This window comes from Thamnophis sirtalis, unplaced genomic scaffold (genome assembly GCF_051295495.1).
Source record: "Thamnophis sirtalis isolate CommonGarterSnake01/CBP01778 unplaced genomic scaffold, rThaSir2_p1.2 scaffold_5, whole genome shotgun sequence".
In the NCBI taxonomy this organism is placed as follows: Eukaryota; Metazoa; Chordata; class Lepidosauria; order Squamata; family Natricidae; genus Thamnophis; species Thamnophis sirtalis.
Window position 1 is genome coordinate 25,597,975 of NW_028261385.1, and position 13,363 is coordinate 25,611,337.

The 13,363-nt window shown below is 42.8% G+C and overlaps 1 pseudogene; it reads right to left on the minus strand.

The window, feature by feature from the left end:
* Nucleotides 1-10,634: 10,634 nt before the first annotated feature.
* On the minus strand, nt 10,635-11,579 carry LOC148045310 (biogenesis of lysosome-related organelles complex 1 subunit 4-like; annotated as a pseudogene).
* Nucleotides 11,580-13,363: the final 1,784 nt, after the last annotated feature.

Sequence of the window (13,363 nt, forward strand, 5' to 3'; positions counted from 1 at the left end):
CAACACCTGGAAGGCTCTACCTGACTCCATTGTTACATCCTCAAACTCACACAGCTTCAACCTTAAACTGTCCTCCGTGGACCTTACTTCCTAAGAAGTAAGGTCCACGGAGTAAAGGGGCCACGGAGTAAAGGGGTAATGCATAAATGCACCAGCGTGCCTAACGTCCTTCTCCTACTGTCCCCATCTATATGTATTTGTTTCTTTCATTTATATCCCTGTTTATATTTATACTTGCTATCTTGTACATGTTTGAAAAACTAATAAATACAAATATAAATATAAATACATACAGTACGTACTACATATTGCTCTTTTCAGAGGGAGGTGACTTGTGTAGCATTATCACTGAAGCTGAAAAACAATCACAATCTTCTTTGGGTTTGACTACAGCTTATTTTGTGTCATCCATATTTCAGAAGCCTATAACAATCAGTTCAAAAATCTGTGATATCTGCAGTTCAATCCAGAGTGGAAATCTGACAATCACTAGCCTATTGATAGTACCTATCAGGACTTTGAGCTAGGACAACCAAGAAAACAGACACCATAAGAAATACTAGTACTCTACTTCACTGGTGTAGGCTATAATAAAAGAATCTTGAAAACTTGGCAGGGTTTCTCCACCTCTTCCTTTTATACCAGAGAATCAAGTTAGGGCAGCTTTCTTGTTTTCATGGTTTGTTAATGGTCTCCATATATCTTCTCTGAGGTGAATTCTGGGCTCTTCTCCATTATGTCACTTGAAAGGGCTCTCTCAGTGTTTCACACAGAGGTTAGTCAGAAAGAAGGAAGACATAACCCCTGCAGAACTTCACAAGATTATGTTAATTAGTAAAAGTAGAATTAGACCTCCTCTGGTCATGTTTCTTATCTGGTATATCTGAAAGGATAACATCAATCTTGCAAGTCTGCAAGAACAAATCTTTGTCTACTTTACACCTGAGAATATTGGGGGCATCCCTTCTGAGTTCTCTCTCTGTCTATTATGCAGCTGTGGGCTTTGTCCTCTCTTATATGACTGTTCCCTAGGCAGCATCTCTCCCCCCCTCTCTCTCTCCCTCCCTCCCTCCCACTCCCTCCCTCCCTCCCTCTCCCTCTCCCTCCCTCTCCCTTTTCCCATATGTCCCAATGTCATTCCCATATACTACTACAGGTATCTACAACACAAGTCTTGGGGCAAATACAGAATCTTGGAAACTGCAGAAGAAATTTCTAGCCCTGGTTTATACTACGTTCATGAAGAATTGCTTTAATGATTTAAAATACTTTCTTACACCTAGACTGTCTTGAAATTTATAAGAAAAACTGCTAAAAGATTCACCTAGCTCTTAATTTTTAATGTTTACTTTGCTTTCCGTGGCTTTCTGAGCCTCCCTACCATTTTGCACATCCCGGAGTTAAAATTTTAAAGAACCAAAACTAACAAGGGCAAATCTCAGAGACGGACACATTACCCAGCCAAGTTTTCATAATGCATGCCAGGTCTGATGGCTCATCTACACCAGATTATCAGCTCCTATTGCAAAAGAACCTGACATTTATCGTTGATGGCTTGAAGTCAGAATGACTAACAATCCAATCACCTAGATTCAGAATGGGACACTTCAACTGGAAGATGGAACCAGCTCTAAACTCTCTTCTTATTTAATGCTTTATCTATATATATAAAAGCCAAATACCACTCCCTCATCACGAAATCTCCAGAACCGTAAAGCCTACAAACTTGAAATTTGGCACGTATGTTCTTCTTGGCTTCTAGTTGCTCGCTAAGAAAGGATATTTCAAAATGACCATCAGATCATTAGTATTTCTTATACAGTAATTAACACGCTCTAATGCTAAGGAGTTCTACTCCCCTCTCTACCTGAAAAGAACTCTGTTCCAACTGCCAGTTGCCTCACTTTCTGTTACCTTGGTTAAAACTGGCAGACATTCCCCTCCTTCCCTCAGGAGCGGTCTGGGGCTCCTTATAGTACTAAACATTGGTACCTCACCAAAATGTCTACACCTTAAACCTATGGAACTGCTTCTGGACTCAAGGTGGTGGGAGCAATATTTCCTTATGTGTTTCAATCACCAACCACCACTAAGCCAATGATTGAAACAGAATGAACTGAATTTCTCCTACATTGCCCGATCACATAGTTTTGTCATGAAGCATGAGTATCTAGTTAGTCCCCCATATAGCTCTTATGAACTGTCAAAATGTATCACTCCATTCTCCCTCCCGACACTTGTCTTTAATCTTCCTACGCCATGAAAAGAGATAGGAGATTTGATCCACAATCTTCCCTTTAATCCAGTGTTTTTCAACCACTGTGCCACGGCATACTAGTGTGCCGTGACATAGTGTAAGGTGTGCCGTGGGAAAAACACCCGCGGGACACAGGGATGCCTCTATTAAGTCCCTGCGGCCCCGCGTTTACTTTAAAAACGCCGGGAGGTAGCACACGCAGGGACGTCACTGACGTCCCATGCGTGCGCCCATAGCAACAATCGCAGAGGAGCGGAGCAGCGAGGAGAACGCGCGCTGTCAACTTGGTAAGTGTTACCAGCGGCGCGTCTCCTTCGGTGTTCCGAGCACCAAAGTGGGGCAGTACACAGGCATACAGCCTTCAGTAATACACTGTATGGCTGAAGGCTGTATGTCTGTGGGGGAATTATACTGCACCTAATGTGGGGGAATTACAACCTAATGTTGGGGAACTACAACCTAATGTGGGGGTAACTATACTGCCAACCTAATGTGGGAGAAAATAAGATATATGCAAGATAAGATATATGCAGTGTGCATAGGAATTTGTTCATAGTTTTTTTTTAACTATAGTCCAGCCCTCCAACGGTCTGAGGGACCGTGAACTGGCCCCCTGTTTAAAGAGGAGACAAGTGCAGTAAGTACTGAGTGACAGTACTAATGGTGGTGTGCCTCGTGATTTTTTTCATGAAAAAAGTGTGCCTTTGCATAAAAAAGGTTGAAAAACACTGCTTTAATCAATCCTTCAGTCTAATCCTTTCTCTCAGTCAACCCAAATAAGAGGCTGGTATCTAATGAATTATTGTTACCAGCCTCTATTCTAATTTTTCCTTTCTTTTCCAATCCGCTTTCCTTCTAGAAATTACTCTCTGACTGGCTGGGATTCCTATGGACTTCTCATGGGATCTGTGGTGTCCTGGAGTCCATCTATCCAATCCATCTCTGCTCTTGTTGACTATAGCAGTTCACACTCTTCTGACATCAGCTTTCTTTGTCCTTCAGTGGTCATATTAATGGCAGCACCTTCTTTCAGGCCATTGGAGATTGGAGGAAACCTTATCAAACCTCATCATTGTCTTAGACACTTTGCTTCTGATGCTATTTATTCATTTCCCAGTCAGTGCTATGTTTCCACAGCTTAGAGATTAATTTAAATCCTTAGTTCTTCCTGCTTTGAGGAGTCCTTGGTGTTCTCTGAGCTTGCCTGTTTTCTTGCAGACATTTCATTACCCTAACTAGGTAACAATATTAGTGCTGATGATGTTACCAGTTAGGGTTTGTTTTTATTTAGCGTATGGCACGTGTTAGCCAGGGATCACTGAAGTGGCTGCCTGCCTCTGTGAAAGGTCTTTTTTCGGGCGGCGTTATCTTCCTCGCGGGATGCCTGAATGCCAGTAGCCAGTTGGGGGAGGCTCCTTTCCTGTCCCTTCACGATTTATTCACTCATGGGAATCGAGCCGCTGAGCTGCCAGCCTCAGCGGAGCGCAGGCTCAATGTCTTACCACATGAGCCACTGTGGCCCCACCTGGTTGGAGTAATGAAATGTCTGCAATGTCTCCTTTATTCTTCCTAGTTTTTTTGCATTCACTTCTAATGTTCTCCATCTGTTTCTTCCACTTTTTTTCTATCGTCATCCTACCATGGCATTCATCATCATCAACAACAACAACAACTGGTTCCTCAGTAAAATTCGGAACAGATCAGCCAACTTTTGACATGGCTTGCAGCTCTGTGACTGGTGGTTGGCTTTGATAGAGCAGGACAGCTCAGTAGCAATTTTCCATCCTTTAAATTCAGAAAATTCAATATAATGTTTCCAGATCCACCCCAAAGGTACCACTTACCATCATCTATTACACAGTCTTTACTATGTTTGGAATGTTTGTTTGGAATGTTTATTAACATTTGTAGGCCGCCCTTTTCCCTGAGGGGACTCAGGGCGGCTCACATAAAATCAGGAAGGGGGATACAGACAATGACGTAGACACATATAATAAAAATAATAAGCAACATTCATTCATCATTCGGGAGGGGCGGCTATCTTTGTCCCCAGGCCTGACGGGCTAGCCAGTTCTTGAGGGCTGTGCGGAAGGCCTGGACGGTGGTGAGGGTACGAATCTCCACGGGGAGTTCGTTCCAAAGGGTCGGGGCTACTACTGAGAAGGCCCTCCTCCTTGTAGTTGCCAGCCGACACTGGCTGGCCGATGGAGTTCGGAGGAGGCCCAATCTATGAGATCTAATTGGTCGCAGGGAGGTAATTGGCAGAAGGCGGTCTCTCAAGTACGCAGATCCACTACCATGCAGGGCTTTATGGGTGACTAATAGCACCTTGAAGCGCATCCGGAGATCGACAGGTAGCCAGCGCAGCTCGCGGAGGATAGGTGTTATGTGGGTGAACCGAGGTGCACCCACAATCACTCACGCGGCCGCGTTCTGGACTAGCTGAAGTCGCCGGATGCTCTTCAAGGGCAGCCCCATGTAGAGCACATTGCAGTATTCCAGCCTAGAGGTCACAAGGGCCCGAGTGACTGTTGTGAGAGCCTCCAGATTCAGGTAGGGTCGCAACTGGCGCACCAGGCGAACCTGGGCGAATGCCCCCCTGGTCACAGCCGTCAGTTGGTGGTCGAAAGATAGCTGTGGATGCAACAGCTATGCAACCATGGAGGCAACACGATTCGTCTCTCAAAACAAGGAGGCAATTTGTTTATCTTTGTCAAAGAGTTTTATATTTTCTGGAAGTCTGTTACTGCCAGTCCATGCTAGTCTTCCTTAGGTGCCACATTAAGTACCAGCACACAGCTCTATTGATTAAGGCATCTTTATTCCTTATCCTCCTTCTGGAAAATGATACTAAGAGCAACAAGGTTTATAGATGTTTACAAAGAATCGTTAAAATGATAAATATTCTCTCACATATATAATGTAGTCACATAAAATTTTATGTATACATAACATTTTATCTTTTATTTTAACCACTCACAGAACAATTTGTGTTTTGATCCAAGAGGACTGTGGGCTCCAGCAGATTCATTTCTGTTGATTATCGAAGAATGGCTAATAGGAGAGGATTTGTTGCAAGAAATACAGTAAAACTCTCATACATATGGGAATATTTATGAATAAATGTAATGCATAAATAGAATAACATATATCAACACAAACATTATTTGCCTAAACATTAGCAGGATTATGCTAGTCTCTTGGATAAACTGATTTTTAACTCAGCCATCCAAGAAAGCAAAGGGAGAAAACTTTCTTTGTGGAACTTTTTAAGGAAAAAACTGCATACTCCCCATTTCTTTTAAGCTCCTTATGGCTATTAAAAGAAAGACTAATGGAAGGCACAAATTTTAGCTACAGGGAAAAAGAAGAGGGAATACTAAAATTAGCTAGACCTTGGACTAGGTCTCCTGTTTATTTGTATGTTATGCATGAATTATGTATTAAGTTATTTATTTGATCTCTTGACCAAATGAACAAATTCATCCCCTTTCACTCCTCTTTTACTTCCCATGAGAGGGGCCAATCACCTTCTACCTGTGACTTTACTCCCAAGTCGATCCTGATTTCTGACTTGTTCTTTTTTTCTGGCAGTTATGCACATGTGCACACTGGGAACAGGCTCTAGCTGTTCCTCTGCCTCACTGCTGTCTAGTTCTGTAGGCACCTGACCACTGCCAGATGGCCTTGGCCCTGTCTTTGCCTCCGATGCAGAGCCGTCGTCAGAGCCTTCCTCAGCCTCTAGGACTGGCCCATGCTCCTCCCCAACCTCTTCACTGTCCGACTCTACTGCCAGCTTTGCTGGCCGCTGGCAGACCACAACAAGATTAGTACATGACAGAATGGAGACGGTAAATATCATTTCCCATTCTCTGGGGGCCGTTATCACCCAAATGGGCCACCTGGAAGTTGATTTTGATTTGATTTTTGATTTTATTGTATTTCTATGCCACCCTATTCCCAGAGGGACTCAGGGCGGCTCACAAACCAAGTCAGGGGGGGGGGTACAAACAGGAAAATAAAAGAAAGACAACAGACAACACAACACCACAATTTAAAAACAATCAGCAGCCACACCATTCGAGCGGGGACAGGAACTCATCAGCCCCAGGCCTGTCGGAACCGCCAGGTTTTTAGGGCTTTGCGGAAAGCCTGGAGGGTGATGAGGGTCCGAATCTCCACGGGGAGCTTGTTCCAGAGGGCCGGAGCAGCCACAGAGAAGGCCCTCCTCCAGGTGGTGGCCAATCGACATTGGCCAGTGGATGGAATTCGGAGGAGGCCTAATCTGTGGGATCTAATCGGTCTGTTGGAGGTAATTGTAAATGGTAAAAATTCAGAAACAATCCACTTTTTGCCTTCCAGAGGGCCTCCAGGGGGTCAGGGGAGACTGTTTTCACCCTCCCCAAGCTTCAGGAAAGCTTCTGGAACCTGGGGAGGCTGAAAAACAGGCCCAAAGGGTCAACCGGAAGTTCAGAAGCGAACTTCCGGTTGGCACATTGGGCCTATTTTTCGTCCTCTCTAGGGTTCGGAGGCTTTCCTAAAGCCTGGGGAGGGCAAAAATGGCTTCCCCCAGTCCTCCAGAAGGCCAAAAACCAGCTGGCTGGTGCGCACATGGGCGTCAGAACCGAGGGCTGCCGTGCCAGCAATGCCATAGGTTCGCTATCACTTGGTCACTTCCAGCTCTGTTAATCTGTAAACAACACTTACGGACAGTCTTTCAGGGGGAAGGAAGGAAGGAAGTTAAAATGGAAATTAGTGGTAGGAATAAAATTGTTGTTAGATCAAACAAAAAGTAAGTCATTAGCAAGGAAAATTGGATTTAGGCAGTTTTGGGAAATAGAAGAGATGCTGATTCATGGGTGATTCATGGTCACTGAAGAGGAGTTGGCAAAGAGCTTCCTATGAAGGGAGGTAATAGAGCAGCAGGGGTTCAAATTCACTTGGGACAGATTGCAGAGAAGGAAAAGACAATCTGAAGGCTCCAGAGGAACACTTAAATTCTGCTAACCATGAGAAATTGCCAGTTAAATTGTAGCAGAAGTCCTTGATTAACTTTATGGGGAACTTAATAATAACTATATACTTAGCAATAGGTACACACTGACACTGTAGCAGAAATTGCAGGCAGGAAATTAATCTTAGCCTGGTACACCAAATTGAGTTATATGTAATTTGCTGCATTCTCTTTCCTTCCCAGCTCAACAGAACAGAAGGGGGGAATTTATTTACCTGCTTCAGCTGATTACTTTCTTATGTCCAACTCAATTCCAGATGACTTCATGGATGTGTCCATTTTGCTTTCTTTGAAAATATGGAACCTGGGTCTCCCATCTAAGTACTTACTAGGACTAGCTTTGCTTAACTTCTCAGGCTTAGCAAGGTTAGCTAAGCTGCCATTGTCTTTTATTATAGTCAGAATGTTCAACTACATCCATAGTCTTTTCTTAACATCAAGCTTCTTAGATATTCTAGACTCCAAGCAGGGCGCAGAGAAGCTGGTTGGCCACCAGGAGGTGCCTGAGCCTTGGAGCAGTGGGGAGGAGACAAGGGAGTGTGATCCTGATGTCATGCATTGGAGCAGTGGGGGAAAAACAAGGGAGTTGGTCCTGGATGCCTGGCAATGGAGGGCTAATAGGCGTAAAGAACAGTTATGCAGTTACAGGAGATAATTGAACTCAGCTGGTGATAATTAGGCTCCTCTCAAGACTATAAACGGAATGGCTTTGCACATGCTCGTCGCAGGAATCAATGTGTTTACTAGAGCTGGAGAACTCTCGTGATTAGCTTGGCAGGCTGGATTGCTGCCAAGGTCAGTCTGTGCTGGATTGCTGCCAAGGTCTACTCTGCGTGTTAATAAATCCTTTAAGTATCTTTGTCTTGGCGTGTTTTAGTGTAGGACGAGAGGGATCAGAACACCAGTGGAACAGCTTTGCCTCCTGAAATCATGGAGGTTTTTAAGAAGACACTGACAGTCACTTGTCTGAAATGGTATAGGTTCTCCTGTTGATCTCCAAGGTCCCTTCCAGCCCTATTCTTCCAATTTGAATTAATATGGTGATTTGAACATTATTAGACCATATTATATCAATGCTATTAAACCAATCATATAGAAGGTTACTGGTTTCATCCAGTAACTCATTCTGAGGAGTAATACTGTGTTTCCCTGAAATGGGAAACATTCTGGTGAACGGGAAGGGTGGGAGACCCCCATCCCCAATAGGCAGCCAGGACTTCTATTCCTGCTCCGCCCCTCCTGGTCCCCTACAGGCAAATCTTGATGCAAGCGAAATCAAACTGACTATGCTCATCTTAACTGGGTCTTATTTTGGGGGAGTGGAGCTTAAATTATGAGTAGCCTGAAAAATCATGCTTAGGGCAGTGATGGGATTCAAATTTTTTTACTACGGTTCTGTGGGTGTGGCTTAGTGGGTGTGGTGTGGCTTTATTGGCATGACTTGGTGGGCATGGCAGGGGAAGGATACAATAAATTCTCCATTCCCTCCTTACTCCAGGGGAAGACTACTGCAAACTCCCCATTCCCTCCTGATCAGCTGGGACTTGGGAGGCAGAGAATAGATGGGGGTGGGGCCAGACAGAGGTGGTATTTACTGATTCTCGAAACTACTCAAAATTTCTGCTACTGGTTCTCCAGAACTGGTCAGAACCTGCTGGATACCACCTCTGTGCTAGGGCTTATTTTCTGGTTGGGTCTTCTTTTCAGGAAAACACAGGAGATTGAGAAAAAAAGAATTGTATTTCGTTTACAATTAATTAAGGTTAATTAATTAGAAACCTTGTACGTTTCAAAACAGTGTCTTGTGGAAAATCATCCTTTGAAGCCAAACTATGATCAACCTAGTGTCCTTTCTCTAAACAGCAATTTGGTGGATCACTTTGCTGGACACCTGGTGTTTTGAACATGAGCTGCATAAGCTCACAAATTCCTAATGTGTAGTAGAAAGCCCAAGGCATATCAGGCATAGGGTAGAGCACTCTATAAAGTCAGATTCCATGCAGAAAATAATGTGATTATTCTATCGACATTTCCATTTTCTGTTGTGCCTGAAATTACAGTTTGGGTATAACTTTTAATAGAGGTCTGAGAGTTTCATCTAAGACTTTTGAGAATTCATATATGAATCTAAGGACTCAGGCTACATTCCTGTGTCATAAAGTAATAACTGTTAACATTTTACTTAAGATGCTGGCAATAATTTTTGCTCTGCAACTAAGGATTTTTCTCTCTCTCAATTTTGTGGTGTAAGGTAATTGATCCTGAAGGCAAAACAACTGCTCAAATGAGGTTACTAACTTAACAAAAAAACTGCTACAAAAATTAAATATCCTGGTTAAGCATAATCCAGAAGATTCATAATTAATTTAACACAAAAACAATACAAGAGTTTAGTAGTCATAAACACCAATAACCTCATCTATATTTAAAGAACTGTATATTCTAATGGATATTTATGGGTGTCTTGGTTATCCTTAGCTTGGTTAATTTGTTGTAGGAATGCTACAGATTGTTCAGCAGAGGATTGATTAGCATAACAACTGGAAAATGTATGACCTGAATATGCCGTTTCCTCTAAGCTTTGCTTAGTACTTAAGAAACAGGAGCATAGTTGCTTATGGTTCATGCATTCCAATCTGTTTCTAGCTCACAGAGGGCCATTAAATATTTGATCATTTTCTTACAGCTTCACGCATTTTATTTTACTGGCAGCCTATAACAGAAGTCCCACCATTGGACTCAGGGATAGGATGTTCTCAAAAAATGATTTCCCCTCATATAGGTAGATGTAATCCAGTGGTGGGTTCCAGATCCCGTTGCAACCAGTACGGTGCAATGGGGCCGAGCATCCACCATATGAACGCGCACTGCACGCACGCACACACATGCATGCGTACTTACCAGTGACATGTGGTGGGGTTTACAGTTGGTGAGGCAAGAACGTGGCGGCAGCAAGAAGCGTCCCCGCCACTGTCCCCGACAGAGGCGTCTCGCATTTATGTCCGCCATAGACGTGAGACTCCTCTGTCAGACACAGTAGCAGGGACGGAGGCAGCGGGGGGTGCGAGGCAGCAGAGTGTGGTGGCAGCAAGAAGCGGCATCCCTGCCGCTGTCCCCGACAGAGGCATCTCACATTTATGTCCACCATAGATGCGAGACGCCTCTGTCGGACACAGTGGCGGGGACAGAGGAGGCGGGGGGGGAGTATCATACTAGTATATTATTTCTACAGAAAATCCAGCTGAAGTAAATGCACTTGAAGACAAACTGGGACGCACAAGGAAGGCACTGTAGTTTTCCGGAAAAAAGTGCGCAACAATCTAAAGGCCCGCATGGATCTTACTGATAATACTCTCTTTACATGTTACCGCTTCCAGTTAAATCACATACATTGTCCTTGATCAAGACCAGGAAAGTAGTCTTCAGTCGTGAAGAGATCAAGTGGCTCATACAGGGCTTGATTTTGCCTTGATGAAGATGATTTATTTTAAAAAGATGGCACGTTGATTGTGTACAATAATTTCTTTTGACAAATATTTATTTTATTTCTTTAAAAAAAAACACACACACAAATATTTCATCATTTGTCAATCATTAAGACATTGAAGTACAATTTTATTTGTGTGCCCCTCCCTCCCTCCACCCCCCAACCCCCTCCTCCTCCCCCCCCCGACTTCCCAGAACCCGTACACGGTATGGATTTTTAACTAACACAGTCTAAAATCTATTGGAAAAAAAAGAAATAAAAAAATTAATGACATTCTACATTGACCTTAGCTTCTTCTTACTGAACTAACTTTTAACAGTTTAAATCATTTCTACAATAATTTCTTTAATGTATTTGGAAAATTTCCAAGATCTGATTCTGCCTGTATGATCTGTTCCTCTATTCCAGCCACATTATTACCAATAATTTTTACAAAGGCCTCTATTTTGTCAATCTTTCTATAGAGCTTCTTCATTTCCATTGCCTTTGCATGAATATGTGGCACACTTTCATTAATTACTTGAGAAGAATCATTTCTAATCATGTCCAGCATTCCCACAAACTCATCTACCCTGATCAATAAATCTTCAAGACTCTTATCCAAAGTCCCGATCTGCCCGGCTGAGGCAGCGTTCTCGAGCGGTGAAAGGAGCAGGTAGGAGGCATGGTCGGCAGCCACCGATGCCGGAGACGCTGCTGTGACTCTGCGAGATGTGGCCGCCGCTGTCACCGCTTGAGGACAAGGAAGATGAGGAGGAGTGAGGCAGCGGCGGTGGCTCCTCAGGGATGGTGAAAGAAGGGGCTCCATCTGCCTGCGCCATCTCCGGCCCGTCATCCAGGACTCGCCCGGCCCGGCATTCTGGCACTTTAAAGCCATGCCGCCGCCCTGCTGTATGGTCAGAAGCTCCCATTACTTGTCCCAGGTTCTGCCAACCTAGCAGTTCAAAAACATGTAAAAATGCAAGTAGAAAAATAGGAACCACCTTTGGTAGGAAGGTAACAGCATTCTGTGCTCCTTTGGCATTTAGTCATGCCAGCCACATGGCTACAGAGACATCTTCGGACAGTGCTGGCTCTTTGGCTTTGAAATGGAGATGCGCACCATTCCCTAGAGTAGGGAACGAGTAGCACATATATGCGAGTGGAACCTTTACATAATCCAAGTAATATCAGCGCAAATAAGCTTTAAGAGAGAGGTCCTTATCTTAGACTTTAAGGCCAGATGTAGCCTCTGAAAGTGTTTGGGTGCTTGATAATAGTCTAGAACAGGGATGTCAAACTCGCATCGTCACTTTATGGTAACTTTTTCCCCGTTCGCTAAACTGAGTGTGGATGTAGCCAGCAAGTGAAGCATCTGGCCCACAGATCACGGATCTGACACCCCTAATCTAGAATATCTCCATAGACTTTCAGCCTTTGAAAGCTTTTGGGTGCTTGATAATAGTCTAGAAGTTGCCATTCAACTTCTAGACAGAAATAGAAAATAATTAAATACTTAATTTCAACAAATAATTTTAAACAATAAATTTAAAATCATTTTAATACATTAAAAATTAATTAAATAAGAGTACAGTAAAGTCAATATAGTAGTGCACTACGCACTAGCTAATGTTATCAATATTACTTTATACCACTATATACCATAGATAGTCTTCAATTTAAGACCACAATTGAGCCCAAAGTTTCTGTTGTTCAGTGAATTTTGTCTCATTTTGCCACCTTTCCTGCTTGAGTTATTAAGGGAATCACTGCGGTTGTTTAGTTAGTGACAAGTTGTTAAGTGAAGGTGGCTCCCCCAATTGACTTTGCTTGTCAGAAGGTTGCAAAAAGTAATCACGTGATTCTAGGATAGGTAGATGTAATCCAAGTAATGATGCTGCAATACTGCAATGACAGTTGCCAAGTATCTGAATTTTGATCACATGATCTCTACAATGCTACAATGGTCACAAGTGTGAATTGTCCATAAAACCCATAAACATTCTTATCTGCCTCCAACTCCATAATTTCTTAGATTGCTATTTTTTTCCCCAGCCAGAGAGGTAAATATAACTTAGTTCTTCCCATAAGTAGAAAAGTAAAACAAAGACAAAATGTTGTCTCTTCTTTTTATAAGTCTACCTGATGGGGAACTTTGCTCCTGATAAACTCTTTAGCATTTGACTTTCCCAGACTTTGATTATCTTTGTCCACAATACAGACTTGTAGGTTGATTGAATTAGATTTCCCTTGAACTTTTTGTGTCGGAATCTTTTGGGATGGGAAATACTTCAATACCTACAACTATATTTACATTTGAGTTAATATACATCAGTTTTTATCTCATCCCATCCCATTCTATGCCCTGTCCCACCTATTTTAATTATGAAAATATTGTTCATACCTTAACAGAAAGTCACTTCTCCTATAATTAAGATTACATTACAACCACAATATATACTGGTTGTATATATGGTTGGTTGTAACTAATTGTTTCTATATTTTATGCCTCTTGTTTATTTGCTTCCTTTTTAATAAAGGAGTGCTTGAACACAATTCTTCAGCAGAAAGTTGTAGTGTACATATATATACAGATACTTACACAATATATGAATTTCTAATCATA